The sequence below is a fragment of the Eublepharis macularius genome, chromosome 3 (assembly GCF_028583425.1).
Source record: "Eublepharis macularius isolate TG4126 chromosome 3, MPM_Emac_v1.0, whole genome shotgun sequence".
In the NCBI taxonomy this organism is placed as follows: domain Eukaryota; kingdom Metazoa; phylum Chordata; class Lepidosauria; order Squamata; family Eublepharidae; genus Eublepharis; species Eublepharis macularius.
This window is the reverse complement of record NC_072792.1, coordinates 54,496,675-54,502,674: the sequence shown is the minus strand read 5'-3', so window position 1 is coordinate 54,502,674 and position 6,000 is coordinate 54,496,675.

Here is a 6,000-nt window from a genome sequence, read left to right as displayed (position 1 = left end):
AGTATTGGATGTGTCTGCATGAAAATGAAATGGGGTTGGATTTAATTGTTCAAAGTATGTATATCAGATTCAATTTATCCATCACCAGCTATTGCATTCTTGATCTGTGCGGTACTTTCCATTGCAGGGGAGCAAACTATGATGTCACATCTTGCTTGTGGTCATAGGGTTAAAACAGACGAGAGAAGATTTGTGGTTGGATCATTCAGTCTTGGGAAGGGATCCTTCCATGGCTTCATGGGTCCTAACCCCTTTCTCCATGCTCCTATTGGGCTTAGATACAAGAAATATAAAGGTCTGAAATTTAGCATTTCAGATGGCAGTGAGCTGTTGTCTTACCTAGTCTGATCCCCTGCTAAGTCTCAGCTGCACTGTGGAGATACCATAATGGTAGTCGGTGCTGCAGCCAAGGAAAAGCTGCATGATCAACATGACTGATGTGGACAGTCAATATTTTCCCACAAAATTGTCATGATACAGTAACTACACAGAGGTTGTTTCAATGCCCTCTCTGGTGAGTGGGATGTACAGGCTAGTTCTTTGTCTCGAAACGGGACTTCTACATTAATGAATAACTATATTGGCTCAGAAATAATGGAGGAGGGTTTGGAGGTGGGAGAAGAGAATTGTCACATGTATATCTAAGAAGTTAGTCTGTACAGAAGTAGAGTTGGGAGTGCTCCGCACTAGAAAAATTAATTTTCCATCCAGAAAAGTGTAATTCTGCAAGCCAAGGTATATAATTTGCTCTGCATCTGCTGATCATCATAAGGCTTGGATGAGGAGCAGCAAAGCACTCCTGCTTGGCCTGTGGCAATCTTAGTTTTCATCCTCCAAGCATCTGGGATGTTACTAATCACACCATTTCAAACCTGGCCTTTTCAGCCTTTAAAAAAAAAAAAATCAAAGGTGTTGCATTCTCTGCCAGATCTCAGATTTTGTAGTCACAATCCAGCCAACATTAAGCACTTGAAGTCCCATTAGTTTCTGTGAAAGATTGAGAAGCAATTAACCCTTGTGAAGACATCAATAAGTTGTCAATACGTCAACATGAATAACGTTCACTGTTTTTTCTGCAGATATAGAGTCATTGAGTACACACAGCCATTAATACATCAGATGTTATATCCCATGTTAGTCTGAACTGACAGTCTCCATAGTGAAGAAACTGGAATTTCAACATGAAATAACAGCTCCCTTCACACAGGGTTGGAGGCATAAGTCACTTCAAGCAGTGGAGGGGGATGATTCCTATCTATTCCTCCGTTCCACTGGAGCCCGCTGAGTTCCCTGAAATTATGCTCCTGGTGGGCCAGTCGTCATAGTTCAGCTTTCCCTACCGTGAGCGCATTGTGCCATTTCATGCCTGTTAAGGCCGTATTGTTCAGTCACAAAGTTTTGCTAATCAATGTTTCTGTTACAAACCTCATGACACCTGGTGGCCAATGATCGGGTAATATACTGGAGTACCTTCATGATAGTCACACATTTGTTCTAACTTACATTATCATTTTTCATACAGTAAAGTGTATTTACTGCAGTGCATTAAACATTCTATTTTTTTAATAGTTCAGAGCAGAGTAGATTTGTAATAGAAGCAATACAAAAAACAGCCTAGAAGCACCAAAAGACATACAGGGTTGAACCTGAAAGTATTTTTATGCAATGGCCTTTAAAATAAGAAGACGACAAAGCACAACTTGATTAAATCCAGACAGATATTTTTGCTAAGTCTTGCCCAAATGCGCTCCGAGTCCTGACTACAGCCCACCCCCCATCTTCCTCATGACTCACCAGCATTGCCTTTGGGGGAGGGATCCATCCCAGTAATTCCTGGTGCTTAGTAGCACAAGAAGAAGATATCCTGCATTAGCACAAAACACAGTGGAAGGAAGAAATGTCATTTCCTAAGCTGTGAAGATAGTGCAGAGAACGGAACTTACAATGCTTAGCTGAGCTACCTTACAGCAGTGTCAGTAGAGAATTATCAAGGCAGACCCAATGCCTGATCACATCTGCTGATCTTTATTTGGAATCATGCAGATGAGGCAAATGATGAGAACACTACAAAAAGACTCAAAATTACATGGGAGGGTTTTAAAAAGCATGTAACCTGCATGTTTGTTAAAATCAATGTGAATATTAAATTGAGGCGCACCATACATCTCTGCGGACAGAGATGGAAACAAGGGCACATCATAATAATTCTGCTCATTCCTAGAAGGTCCCAGAGGAGGTGGTAGTTGGATGTTCATAATGAACCCAGTTCCTCCTCTGCAAGAGGCCACCATGTTTTGACCATCCTCAATTTCTGTGCAGTGTGTGAAAAATGAAAGGAGTTACCTGTGGTACAGGCCTCTGACACAAATGTACCACTTCAGAATGCCTCTTTGAACATTTTCTCACATCACAACCGCCTTTGGCCCTTTTCTTGATGTGTAAACTTTACTCATGCATTTGGCATGCACTTTTTCAAGAGCTTGTGCACTGGAACGGACTCTGGATGAGGCTGCAGGGAAAAATCCATTAGAGGTCTGGCATGAGACGCTAAGAATGCCTTGCTCTTTCTTTCATTTTCCTCTGGCTTAGATCCTAAGGTGCCATTCCATCAGCTTGCCAAGAGAACAGCCTTCCAATCTGCAAAGGAGGGGGTAGAGAGATTTTTTGCTGGTTCATGCCCCACCAGAAGATTCCTGGTGTGGTCCTCATGCAGTTCCTTTAGATCCACTGACTCACAGGAGCATAATGGGGGGGAAGGGTTCACAGAAGGCTGCAATGAGAGGGGGGAGTCTGGGAAGCTGCAATTCCACTTGTGCTGCTTTTTTAAGTACAGCCCTGCCATAGTGGCCCTGACACTGAACCAAGACGAGGCTGAGATAGTAATAGATAGGGAATTGGAGCTACTGCTTCCACTAACAAGATTCAACCAGATTTGTAGTTGTAATGGGCCTTCCCTTTCCTGAGAAAGCTCCTGGACCACTTAGCACATCCTTCAGGTATCTCCAACTCAGCCAGCTGAGGCAGCAGCAACCCTGTAATGGAGGCGGCTGCCTTTTGTTTCAGCAGATGCGTCCTGCATTCCTTTCTTCTTCTCCAACTTGACCAAGACTCAGGGCCAAACTACAAGTGACGCCTGACACAGGTTGGACACTTGTCAGCTTCCCTCAAGTTTTGATGGGAAATGTAGGCGTCCTGGTCTTGCAGCTTGGCTCTCCAACTGCTGTCCAATGGACTTTTCAACTGTCACTTGTCCAACATTCCGCCAAGCTGCCTACATTTCCCATCAAAACTTGAGGGAAGCTGACAAGTGACCAACCTGTGTCTTTTGTCACTTGTAGTTTGGCCCTCAGGCATCAACTGATAGCAAGGGCACTGGCTCTTTTTCTCCATCAGTAGAAAAACCCAGTGCCTGTCAAAAACCCCAGACTAAGTCTCCAGGAAATGTGCTGTGTGCCAAGCTGTATAAAAGTGAAGACCAAAGAAGTTCGTAGCCCGTTTCCTTTTGGGTCCACACAGGTGGTACTTATGGGATGTTCTCACCCACAGGCCTTGCAGGCAGCAGGACTGTTGGACTTCAAGTCTAGAATTCTAGGAGAATCTCGAATAACATACATGAGCTTTTAGGATTTCTTTTCCTGCCATGCTATTTATTTCTGTGCCAACTTTCTCTGCACAATCCTCCCACTCCCTCCCTCCCCCTTTTCCTTGTTTTGTTGTTACAGGTGCCTTGATTGCTTGTAGTGCTTTTTTATCCTGTATTTTTAGACAGTATTTTGCCCCATCTTGAATCTGAATACAACTCATCTTCTTGTGCACTCATCTGCCTGGTACCAGTTCCTCTATAGGAAGAGCGGCTCATTTCATCTCCAACCTTTGCAATCACTTCTGTTTGTTACTAAGGACTTTCCTTTCTGAGGCTTTCTCACATCTTGGAGAAGAGTCGCCTGAGTGGCTTTCCTGTCTATGAGGAAGCAGGTAAGCTGTAAATATTTGGATGGTGGCAGCTCTATCAAGACAGTCTGTCCAGGCCAACGGGAAGCAGACATCAGCTAGAAGAGGCATTAGTCACTGGTCTTGGTGCTGTGCCCCAGGTAGCCTTCTGGCTTCCCCTTTTCTACAGCAGCCTTGGGATGTTCTGACCCTTTCCCCATATAAGGGGGATCAGGTTTACTTTCACCTCCAGTGCTAGGAATTCATGTCTTTATAAACTTAAAGGTAAATTGCCATACTGCACTGTCTGTGCTTAGCCACTTTTCTGAATCTTCCTTAGAGGTGAGCTTATGGAGGGTGTTTTATAATATTGGCATTGTCATACTACTGTCTTCTGGGTACAATGCCAGCTGCTAGGGTTTTTCTTTTTTACAGTTCCAAAGGATTATAACTTTCTAAAAGGATTGGTTTCAGCATACCTATGAACTATCTAAGAGTTCAGTAAAAAGACTCACAAATGGAAGATTTCACGCACCCTTATAAAATATAACCTGTACTACCTTTCACTAGCAGCTGATAATTTGAAACAAAAAACCGAAGTTCATCAGAATCTCCTTGCAGAGATTTTGTTTCAATGAGATTTATGCTCTTGAAGCTAAACTACTGTTCTTCAGTTATAAAGCTAGAAAACTCTATGCAGGGGGATGAAAATATCAGTGCTAATAAGATACAAATAGAGTCCTTTGTCTACCTTTAAGCACATAATATGGGCCCATACATCCCAATCCTAAACATGTATATTCATAAGTAGAGGTGGGCACGATCCCAAAAAAACTGCCAATCAAGCTGTTTGTGGATCCGCACCAGCGACGACCCCAAATCACTGATGCACACCTGTCATCTCCCGTTTCCAATCCGTGGGTTGGGGATCGGGGAGGCCAAAGCGGGGGCTGCTATTCCCAGCTATGTGGGAAGGTGGGTGGTGGCAGCGGCTGCCAGTCCCGGCTGGCATGGGGAGACGGCGACGAGCCGCCTCCCCTCAGGGAGGGGACGTTCACACACACACACACAGCAGAGGGGGCGGAGTTTTTAACCCGGCAATGAGCCGCCTCCCCTCAGAGAGGGGACATTCACACCAGGGCCGGATCTACGGTTGCCAGCGCCCAGGGCAACCGTAGTCAGGCTCTTAAGCGTGCACACTCCTGGGTCCCCCCCCCCCCGCCCACGCAGCAAGCCGGCTGTCCCGGCGCGCTGCATAGCTGGCAGCAGCTCAAGTGGCTCAGAGGCTGTCTGCGCCATTCACCTGCCCTGCAAGACAAGGGGCAGCCGGCTTGCCTGTGCGCCCCTTGTCCTGGGGAAAGGCGAATGGCACGGGCAGCCTCCCAGACACCCACGCTGCCTTTTGCCTTTCCCCAGGACAAGGGGCAGCCGGCTTGCCCATGTGCTCCTTGTCCTGGGGAAAGACAAACGGCACGGGCAGCCTCCCAGCCACCTGCGCTGCCTTTTGCCTTTCCCCAGGACAAGGGGCGGCTGGGTTGCCCGCGCACCCCTTGTCCTAGGGAGAGACAAACAGCACAGGCGGCCTCCCAGTCACCCGCGCTGCCTTTTGCTTTTCCCACAAGCCGGCCATCCCTTGTCCTGCGGGAAAGGCAAAAGGCTGCGCAGGTGGCTGGGAGGCTACCCGTGTCGTTCAACTTTCCCCAGGCACGCTCCTGGGGCTGGCAACTGTGCCCGGCATCCCCTCTTTGGCGGCGCTGGGGGCAGACTACCCCCCCTGCCCCCCTGTCGATCTGGCCCTGATTCACACACACACACTTAGAGCAGAGGGGGGCAGTTTTTAACCCGTCCCTGCCTCTCCAAATAAAGAGAGAGAGACATCCCGTCAACATGTTTCAGCCAGCTTTTTTAAAAAAGCAGGGACAGAATCCTCCATTCCTCCCCACCCAATTTTAAAAGCAAGCAGCCAGTCTTCCAAAAGCATGTTTTAAACACACACACAGAGCCGTGAATGAGGTTTTCCCACAAAATACAGTGTTTTAAAAACAGGTTAAAAACAGAGAGTGACAGACA